Source organism: Arvicanthis niloticus, chromosome 2, assembly GCF_011762505.2.
Source record: "Arvicanthis niloticus isolate mArvNil1 chromosome 2, mArvNil1.pat.X, whole genome shotgun sequence".
NCBI lineage: Eukaryota > Metazoa > Chordata > Mammalia > Rodentia > Muridae > Arvicanthis > Arvicanthis niloticus.
Genome location: NC_047659.1, coordinates 122,415,273 through 122,426,708, shown reverse-complemented (window position 1 = coordinate 122,426,708; position 11,436 = coordinate 122,415,273).

Genomic DNA, 11,436 nt, shown 5'->3' with positions numbered 1-11,436 from the left:
GGCTGAAGGGTAAAACTATGCCCAGGCTCAGGAATGGCTCTGCCCACCACTATGACACACCTCTCTGGGTTCCTAGGAACTTGGGGAGAGCCGCTGTGACCCCAGTGCCCAGCCCTGTGCCCCAGGTATCCGGATCTACTCAGACCATCTCTGGGTAAGAAATCATGCCAGGACTGTTTGCTTCACTGTCCACAGGTCCGATTCTCCCCCGCTGGGGAAAACTTTCTTTTCTTGGGTTCTTTGGGGGCCACGGAGGCTTGGCTGAGCAGCAGAGGGAGGACAGTGAAAAGAAAAGATTATCCTCCTCCAGAAGGGATTGATGGGAAGTCCCTTTAGGGATGGGGACCCGAGCTCAAGGCTGAGATGGGGTAGGAAGGACCATGCTGTAGGGTCCTCTCCACTGTCCAGTGGCTGTCTGCCCACACTTTTTCTGAGAGGAGGCCTGAGCACTGGCCAAAGCTGTGTTGGAAGAGGTCATGGGGTAGCTGTCTGGGTTCAAATCCCAACTGAGGCAAAGCTTCCAGTGGCTCACCACTCCTGGTCATTGCCCTGCAGAGGCAGGATGGAGGCAGGCAGGAGCCTCTGATGTGGGGGAACATGGAGCTGTGAAATGGGTCAGGAAGCTGCTAAGGGGCTAATACGAAGTAGCTTTCCAAGGGGGGAATCAGGTGGGAATAGCACGGAGGGTCTGTGACTCTCCAGTAGCCTAGGCTCTCCATCCTCCTGCATCAGCCTCCAGAGCGCCTAGATGACAGACACATGTCACTCACATCTTCAGCTCTCTTACTGTTTCCTTTGAGCCGTGCGAACGTATTGAATTTTGGAATGCACGATTTCGCTGAAAGACGGCAAACGTGAAAAGCGCTTGACACAAGCTAACAGAAACAAAACTCTGAATCCCTCCCCCATCCCCAGCTCCGTCTCCTCTCTGGGCTGCTCCTGTTCACGGTTCCTCTTCTTCAGGGTTCAGCAGGCAACATTCCTCTCCCAGGAAGCAAAAATAAGCAATGTCTGTGAAGCCCTCACCCATGAGGGGCTGCCCTGGGTGTGAACCTAACCTCACCTAAGGTAAGGAAGAGAGTCTAGGCCACTGAGAACCTCCTATTGCCTTGTCTAACTTCTCTGCTGCACATTGTCATTGGTGGTAACTGTGGGCCAGACTCACCCCATTTTCTGGATGAAGGTAAGAAGGGCTGAAGGGTGGCTTGTCTAAAGCCCTCAATGGTGAAGCTAGATATATGGGTTAGCAGCTCCATACACTTCACACCCTCCTGCCATGTAGACCCCCGAGGCTTTCAGAAGGTTGAAATGTCTCCTGTCCTCACCTGTGACAGGGACACCCCTGGCTCTACATTTGGCCTTTTCCTCGGCATAATTTGGCTTACCAAGGTTAGATATCTCTACATCCCCAGTGCCCCTGGTGGCTCCCATGGTGAGCTCACAGCCTAGGCAGGACTCCATGGTACCCATCATGTGCCTACCACAATAGTCCAGTGACTAACTAACAAGGCTGGCTGAGAGTCTGGATTGCTTTACTGTGGTGGCCCGTGATGACATCCCCTAGTTACCTCTGTGGTTATCAATATGTCACCTATCAGGCACTCAGTGAGGCCCACTAAGGGCCAGGTCTGATGATGCTAAGAGGTTTCTTTACCCAGCTCCCAGGACCCACACAAGAGTCCCTAGAGGCTAAGTGCATCACATGCTAAAGATACAGAGACTGGTGCTGGGGGAGGCAGGAGGCAGGAGATAGATGGCTTTTCCCAAACCCCCTCAGCCTGGTGAGCGGCATCAAAATGATCAAACTCAGAGCCAGCTCTTGTCACAACAGACTTTTATTCTAGTCTGCTGTTCTCATTAGGATTCAAAAAAAAAAAAAAAAAAAAAAACCTAACAGGAAGTCTCACCAACACCGGCTGGTTGCTTGAGGAGCCTTGGGGTCAGAGGTTGACACAGAGGTCACTGTGTCTTCTTCAGTTGCTCTACCTATGTGGGTTTTGTTTGTTTATCAACTTCATGCAAGCTAGGGTCATCTTAGAAGGGGAACCTAGATTGAGAAAATGCCTAGATTAGCCTATAGGCAAGTCTATAAGGCATTTTCTTGATTAGTGATTGGTGTGGAAGCCCAGTGTGGCTGGTGTCATCCCTGAGCGAGTGGTCCTGGGTTGTATAAGAAAGCAGGCTGAACAAGTAAGAAGGAGCGAGCCAGTCAGCAGCACCCCATGGCCATAGCTTCGGTCCTGCCTCCTGGTTCCTGCCTCAAGTTTCTTCCTTGCTTTCCCTTCCTGATGGACTGTAAACTATGATAAGCAGAAATAAACCTTTCCTCCCCAAGTTGCTTTTGGTCATGGTGTTTTATCACAGCAATAGAAAGCAAGGGTCTGTCACTGGACCTAGAACCCACCAGTTCAGCTGGGCTGGCCAGATGGATCCCTAGGGTCTACCTCTTTGCCTCTCTAGTGCTGGGGTTTCAAGTGCTGCCACACACAGCTTTTATAGGAGTGCCCAGGATGGAACTCTGGCCCTCAAGCCTATGGGACCAGTAGTGTACAGTGCCCACCAGAAGACCATCTGCCTCACAGCTGACCCTCTCTAGGGCAGTGCTTTCTGATGAGTGGGTCTCCCCAGCCCCAGGACATGTGCTTTTAATCTTGAAGCAGCCCTACTGGGTGGAGTCAGGAGTGCTACAGTCGAGTCTACCAGCTATGAGGATGACATGTGTCCCAGCGGTCTCTTCTGCTGGAGGACTACCTGCTCCCAGAAGGAAGCTCATTAAGTGTTTAGAGACCCATGGGCACCCAGGATGCCTGAGAATTTGTACCCAGCCTGTGTACGTAGAGCGCTTGGCACTGAGCAAAAGGGCCTAGGACTTGATAATGTGGTGACCACCGCAGATCGAGAGCAGCTATTTTGCCTGTTCTACCAACAGTACCTTCTGCTGGGATGGGAGGCTGGAGTGGTTCTGATCTGTGTGAGATGACCTGGTCCTGTCAGCTGCTCTGCAGGGAGTCCCCAGGCTTCTCAGCACTCTCTTGGAGGCACGGGGGAGGGGCATGGGGAAACTTCCTCAACCCTGCAAGAGGTTGCCAGAACCCCTGCCCACCTAACTCCTGAAGGGGTTTCCCCGCCCCGTGCCAGCTGCAGACGCCCTTTGCCTCTGTGGGGCCAAGGCAGGAAGTGGGACGGTGCCAGGCCCAATTAAACCCGCCAGGGGAATTAAGGTCAGCAGGATGCAATTATGCCTGTTGGATTTAACAAGGCCAGAGAGAAGGCTTCCCTAGCCAGAGTTCACAGCTCTTCGGCCACTTGCCCTGGGCAGCTCTGCCTTCCAGGAGTGCGGGTTCCCGGTCCTGCCCATCTCTGGGAAATCTCACCGGTAATGCAACGGTTAACTCTACCCAGCACTGCTTCTTGGCTCCTCAAAGGAAACCAGTGAGGCCAAGAGGCTTTACAAGGACCTGCTTGAGGAGACATTCCCCGCCTGACCCTTCCCCGCTTCACTGTGATGGAAAATCCAGGGAGTTGAGCAACAGGCCTTTCCTCGGCTTCCACTCCAAGCCTTCTTTGAGAGTCACTGGGGCTGTCATCAGCACATTGTTTCCTTGCCCTCACCCCCTTCAGACCTTCCCCAGGCCTCTGAGAAAGTTCTCTCCCTGCCACTGCCCCCATCGGTGCTGCTGAGATTGGTTGGTAAGGAGACAACAGGGGACATTTTAAGTCTCTTGTTTGGGTTTTCTGGCTCCTTATAGGATCCGTTATAGCTACGACTGGATAGATCAATAAGTGAACCATGTCAGTACAGACACACACGGAGCATGGTAAGGGTGACGCTGAGATCTGAAACACGCAGAAAGCCGAGTCTTGACAGTGTCAAGGGCTAGCCATTCTCAGCAGCTTTCTTAGCATTAGGATTTGTTTCAGATGAGTGCTGCTTGGGATGGAGCGCCAGGAATTTTATCATTTTGAGCAGCACTTCAAATGGTTCATATGCAAACACAAGCTGGAAGGTTGCCAAGCCAGAGATCCACCCACAGGAGAGCATTGCCAGAGTCCGCAGAGAGGGATAGTTGGGAGGCAGGCAGTCTCCTGGCAAGTCTCGTTGGTACAGCCAAAGGAAAGGTCTGGGATGAACATCCTTGCTTCTTAGCCCAGAAGCTGGGCTAAGGTTCACACAAAAGCATGTGTGTGTGTGTGGGGGGGGGGGGGGTGTTTCCGAACCCGTGATATCTCAGCCCCTCTTGAATCCAGGCCAGTTAGATCATAGCCTGAGGAAGGGGCAACTCCCCAGAAGAATCTGAGGTGCACTCAGGGGCTTTCCTGGGGCAGGAATCCCTTCTCCCTTGCCTTGAAAGCCCTCCAGGGTTAGGATAAAGTGATGTGCATGGCAGGTGTTCCTTTTGATTTGTGAGGCTGTATGCCCATCCCGGATCCCGCAAGCCCAGGTGTTTAGAACCACGTTGCCATCAACCCTGCATCCCAAGTGGCACATGGTGCTGGTGGTTGATGGTGACAGATTCTGATATTCATGCTGCGCTGACTCTGTGCCAGAACCAGTTGTTAGCTCCTCTCACCATCCCAAGTAGATGCCAAAGTCATTCCCTTTTCTAAGAGGAAACTGAGGCAGAGGAGAAAGAGACCCAAGGCTGCAGAGGCACAACCAGAACTTTAACTCAAACCAGACCCCACAGGCTTCATTTCTACTGTGTGCCAGAAGCAATGGCCACTGGAAAGTAAAGTCCTGTGTGAAGAAAACAAGAACCAGACATGATGGTACAAGCCTTTAATCCCAGCACTAAGGAGGTAGAAGAGACAGGTGGAATATGAGGTGAGACCTTCCTTATCTTAAAAAAAGGAAAAAAAAAAAAAAAAGAATATTGAGACACTGTCATCAACTTGGTTGCCCCAGTAGGAGTTCTATTAATATGGAAGAATAAATACTCCTTCTTTGGCATGGCTCTGGGACAAGGGAAACCAGCCCAGCCCCTCCCCTGCTCCTTCCCCCACCCCAGCCCAACTTCTGCAGCATAAACAGCAAAGCTAAAAATAGCTACCTAGTGACGTCAGAGGAACAAGGTCATCTGAAAATTGCCCACAGCCACTGGACACCTCCCTATAGGATCAAGTGGCAGGAGGGTACCCCAGACCGGTGCAGCTGTTCCAAGAACAGGAAATGTCCCAGGAGCAGGCTTGAGCACAGTGCATGGGATTGCAAAGCGACAGGGTGAAGTGCAGATGGGTCCCAGATTGGTGCACCAGGCAGAGTTCAGACCCAGGGTCAGTAACCTGTTCTGGGAGTTATTCTCAACACATGATCCCAGGAAATGGCTCAAGAAGTGGGGAATGCGTGTTCTGTCCTGTTGTGTGGACAGGCGGCTCCTGGCCTGGCTTGCCTCTGTGCTATTTTTAAAGCTCCAGGTCTCTTGGCTATCTAAGCTGGGTGACCATAAGAACGAGGGGATGCCTGGCGAGCTCCAAATGGCTGCTAGGTGGACGGGCCCTGCCTGGGACGATGAAGCGTGTCCACGCCAACAGTGAGGCAGGGACTGAGGAGGCGCCTCCTGGAGATAGCTCACCTGTATCCTGGGCCACTCTGGCAACCATTCAGGGCTGTTGAAGATTGTGGCTTTGATGACTGGCAGCTGCCACAACCCAGACAGGAGCCTGTACATCTGGCAGGCCGTGGCCCACATCGAGGGGATGCCTGTTCTGCTGGCAACAAAGGGCGAGTATCTGTCCCATTGTCTGTGAGAGGCTTAGCTGGAGCCCCCCCCCCAAATGTTGAGTTCAGTGAGGCCCTACTCACAAGCAGAGAACTAGGTATCACCCTCCAGGAGCCCCTAAAGACATCCACACCCATGCACAGGCTCTCCACAAGAAACTTTGGGGAATACAAAGACCTTGTCACTGCCAGCAGCATTAAAAAATTAATACTAATCCTTTGGTCTGTCGCATGACTTATTGGAAGGATCTATGGAAAGGCATCTGCCCCCATCTTCTTCCTAGTCTCACAGTCTTACCGAAGAGATAAACACCCACTCAAGGAACTCAGGAGCGGGAACAGCTGGAGAGGAAAATTCCCCAGGGCACTGGGTGGGAAGGAAAGCACGCTCGACCTGGGCGATTCTGATTAGCCTGAGCACTTAGGGTCACATGAGAGAGTCGCTGCCAACTCCATGGGAACCTGAGTCGGGATCAGCAGGTCCTTTCCCTGGCACAGTGGTCCCCACACTTGGCCATGCGACACTCTCCCTTGGAGGGCCTATGAAAACACACAAGCCTGGGCCCATACCAAGGGTGTCTGATTCACTGGGCCCATAGCGAGGGTGGTGAGTTTGCACTTCTAGCTCTGGGTGGTGTGTACTCTGGGGCTTTGTGGAGAAAGTTCTCAGGCCAAGATGCTAAGCCTCCCTCCCTTGGCCTGGACGCTCATGGCAGTAGACAACAATGTCTGTATGGAAGGAAACACAGACACTCACCTTACTATCCTGCCAAGCTGATGGCTTCCTGCACTGGTCTCTCATCACCTCACTACAAACTTCAAGAACAGAAAGGCCTAGGTGCAAAGGTAAGGAAGCAGAGAACAGTCCAAACCAAACTCAGGGAGCCAATCACCAAGACAGCAGCCAGTGGCCAGCAGGACAGATTGCCACCCGTTCAGCTCAAGCCCATCCCTAGCTCCTCTCACTTTTGTGACGTCCGTCCCATGAGCCTCCTCCTTTGCAAAGAAAGTGCCCAGGTTTCTTTTCACTGGCTGCTAACTAGGGACCACTGAGCCTGTCCTGTCAGTCTTAGTGGACAAAAGGTAAGCAGCAGGGGCTTCTGGTCACCGCTAGTGACACATGCCCACTGACAACTAATACTGAATGTGACTCAAGTGTGGTCACGTGGTCGTGATCACCCGTGCCCGGGTCATTTTAGAGCTGGGGAAACCTCCCCTTCACCAAGCTGGAGGAAAGGCCTATTCGGGATGCACTGTTCCAATCACCTTTTCCTCAACTTCTCTATTGGAGAGAGAGTCTTTAGTCCTGATCCCCAGTGCTGGGATTAGAGGCATTTGCTATCCTGGCTGGTTCAACACAGAGGCTGGGAATTGAACCCAGGGCTCTGGGAGTCACAGGTCAGCACTCTACCCCCTGAGCTACCTCTCTACCCCTACGTCTGCGACTAAAATGAGCCAAAGTCCAGAGAATTCAAATGTCATGCACAAGGCCATGAAGCCAGAGGAGCAACTCCCAACTCCCTGATATCAGGTTTACTTAGCTATCCCATGTTCCTCCTGAACTTTGGACAAAGATACAAAGCAACCAGGCCCCTTAGCCACAAATGTCATAAAAGTGCAATGGGAAGAAATAAAAGGGAGAAAGATGAGGTGTCAATCTTATTGTAATATCCTAAACCACCTCCAATGACAGAGGGACCATTTCTAAGGGAGGAAAAACCATCTTGGATGGGGCCAGGGGCGGCTCTAAGGAGTCTGTTAGTAATTGAACATTCTGTGCAGTCTTTAACCAGTTCCAAGGTCAAGAGAAACATCAGAAAATATGTGTGTGTCAGAGGACAACATTATTCAGGGATTAGTCCCCTGGAGTGATCTGGGCTAGATTTCCGCTTCCAGAACAACCCTTGGAAAGTCTTCAACAAGATAGCACACTGGCCTCCGACATGCTTTATTGAAGTGCATGTGGGAAAACCAGGCTGGGAGCTAGGGGGACTCTCCCAGGGCAGAGGGGCAGGCTTTAGAAGAACACACGCATGAAAGCGGACAGTGCTGTCTAAAGAAAGCAGCTAGGGAAAACTCTGAAGGTATTCAAGATGAAAGGAGCCTTGAGCATTGTTCAGGCTCAACCTTCCTCACAGGAGGAAACTGAGACTCTGAAAAGAGGAATAAAGTGTTAAAGATCGTGGATTGTCACTAACAGGGGTGAGATTCTAATCTCCACTCCGGGATTTCACTCACAGGCCCCAGAGTATGAAAGACCAAGGGCTTTCTCCTTTCAAATCTGACCTGAAAGCTTGATGACAAGAGGCCCACTGTGGATACCAACTTGAAAATGTAGTTGCAAGTTTGGGTTTTAAACAACATAGCTAGAATTATTTCCAGGAAGGCTTGGCTAGGCGCCAATACGTTTTTAGGTTTTGTTTTTGCTGGGCATGGGTGTCAGTAACACGGACACCACGTTAGCTCAGAGCGGCTTTCCATTCTGCAAGTATGAATAATGTGCAAATAAATAGGCATGCCAGGGTAATGCCTGTGCTTTTTATGGGGCAGGGAGTGTCAGGTGGTGTGATGCATGCACTTGTCTGTATCAGTTACGTGCAGAGGTGCATCTGTGTGAGAAAGCCAGAAGTCACTGTCAGACACTCCCTCAGTCTCCACCTTAGAAACAGGATGTCTCCCTGAGCTCCACAGAGCTGCTCCCGTCTTCCTGTGTATGGCTCTCTCCATAGGTTGGGGTGCAGATTCAGGTCTCCATGCTTAGAGAGCAAGCACTTTACCAACTCCATCTTCCCTTAGCCCTGACTGTAGTTTTTTAGGGAAACTCGTGTTTCTGTGTATGTGCACATTTGTGTGTGTTTGGGAGCATGGGTGTGCACGTGACTACTGGAGGACAACCTTGGTGGTGTTCCCAGGAGCACTCTTTACCTCACTATTTTTTTAAAGAATTTTTTAGTCTCATTTTTTCTTCCTTTTAGAAATACTATTACATCTATTTATTTATTGTGCATGTGTGCCATCGCTCACCTGTGGAGGTCAGAGAATAACTTGGGGACATCCATTCTCTCTACCATATGGGTCTCCAGAATTGAACTCAGGTCATAGGGCTTAGTGGCAAGCACCTTTACCCACTCATCCCCACACTATTTGTTTGTTTGTTTGTTTGTTTATTTATTTATGAGACAGGCACTCTCACTAACCTAGAACTCACCAGTTAGACTGGTTAGCAAGCCGCAGAAATCTGCCTGCCTACACCTCAACACCAGGATGACAAGGGCTCACAATTGCACTTGGCTCATAGCACATGGGTTCTGGGGATTGAACTCAGGTTCCCAGGCTTGCAAGTGGGCCATCCTCCCAGCCATTTACTTTTGAGGATTTCTTTTTTTTAAAAGTTTATATTTCACTAATGAGATGGACTGGCAAGCGGTTAGAAGATATTAAAGTTGATACAGACCTGACCCATTAAAGAGGCAAATGAGGACAATACTGTCTGTAAATAGAACAACCCTTCACAAAGCAAACATAGAGCAGTACACTGCAGTTAAAATTGGTGTTTAAGATATGATCGTGGTATGAGTGTGGTATTATAAAGGAGGAAGGAGAGGAGGAGGAAGGGAAGGAGAGAGACTGACTACACATAAACAGGCTCCAGTTTCACCTAGGAACACAGCAGCTCCTCTGTGCCATGTGGCTGTCAGGAAGTCAGCAGGAGTCTGGCGGCTCATCTCCCCTCACCACCGAACACTGTTAAACAGTGTGGCCCCAACTCTTTCTCACGCTTATTGTTTAATAGTCTGACGTGCTGAGATCTTCTTCTCTGACCTTTGCTCCTGAAAGAAGACCCGAGAACACTGTCGAAGCCCGAACAAGCTGGGCAACAGCCCTTGGCCAAGGTTCTTGGCGAGTTCAGCCACTTGCCCACAGTGCTGGGACAGGAAGGGCAAGTATTCTCTGTCCAGTTTGTTTTTTTTTTCCCCCCACTAAAGAGAGGAGGGTAATTGACGTCTGTAAGCTGGCATCTTTCCTGATAAAACTAAATCTCCTCCAGTCTGTCTGACTCTGTAACCACACTTTCTCCAAGTGAGCGGCAGTATTTGAACACTGTTTTCAGGGAGCCTAGGATCACAGCACACAAGTCATGGCTTGGCCTGAGCTCAGCTTCTGTCATACAACACAGTAAAGAGCAAAACCCATCAGCACAATTGGGATGTCAGCAGTGCTCACCACCCCCTTCCCCTGACAGCATCAAGACAGTGGGTTTATCAGAAGGCAGAGCAGAAGGCAGAGGAAGCACACCGCCCACGCCTCTGCCCACCTTTTCTGTTGGCTTTAACCTAGTAACAAATTGTCCTGGAATTCTTGGCCTTGAAGCAAACATGTCGGCTCCCTGGTTACACCTTCGTCACTGCTCAAAGCACCACACACTTTAACCTTCCTGCTCTTTCCATAGGCCTGGGTTTGTCCTGCCTCCAGGAAACTTTATATGTTGCCTAAAATGAGCATCCCAGCAGGCTGAGGGGCAGACGGCAGCTCAGGCTTCAGAATGTTGACCAGCTCCTAGGGATCCACACCACCACACTGAAACTCAGCCTCTGCAGAAATAGGAGCCCAGCCACGTGGCCCACAGCTTTTTTAACTGCTACTGTCAGCATTGAGAAACTTCCCCAGAGACTTCTACGAAATTGAAAAGAATGATGCTAGAGGCGAGCCAGGGGCACAGACATGGAATCCTAGCACTTGGGAGGCTAAGGCAGGAGGATCATGAGTTCAAGGCCAGCCTGAGCTACACAGTGAGCTGATAGCAGGGAGCGCTGTGTAAGTAAATTTCTCTTAACAGTAAACAGAGGTTCAAGCAGGCCCTCCAGCTAATAAACAGCAGTGCCCCCTCACACCTCAACATAGCCATTCCAATACCAGCTGCTGATCTGCCCCTGGGCTTCAGGACTGCCACCTTGCTAGACTCCCATGAGGCTTCATGCTCAGGAAGCCAGGACATACTCAAGGTAGTCCAGGAGTTCTGTTATTCAAAGCCACAAAACACTGAAAAGAACAAGAGGGATGTGATGTGTATACCAAAATAAAGGCAGAGCTTTGAACCGTAAGCATGCCATGTACAAACTTTATAAAATTAATTAATTAATTAATTAATTAATTATAAAATTAATGCAGTAAGCCTGGAAACAGTGGTCCACACCTTTATTTCCAACACTCAAGAGGCAGAGGCAGGTGAATCTTTGAGGCCAGCCTGGTCTACAGAGAGAGTTCCAGGACAGCCAGGGCTACACAGAGAAAACCGGTCTTGAAAAATAAAAACCAAAACCAATGCAGTATGCTATAACTTAATTTTTTTCCTGCCATGTGCCTCCAAGAGCATGAACTTGTTTTTTAGGAGAGCTGAGGACATAGCTCAGTGGTAGAGCGCTTGCCTAGTATCTACAAGGGCCTGAGTTCGATTCCTAGACCTCCCAGCTAAATGTATGTGGGCAATGCTTGATAATCCCACACACAGACAAAAACATTTCAAGGAAACAGTAGAGATAGATAATGGGTTACTAAAGAGCAGGAGAGAAGAAAGGGCAGCTACATGGCATGTTATTTTAGTGACAAAGAGTAGTACGGTATACTTACTGTTGCACTTATTATATAAACAGTGTTGGAAAAAAACCTGCAGCTTAACAGTCCAGCAAGTGCTGTGCCCCCATGGTACTGAGCTTTGA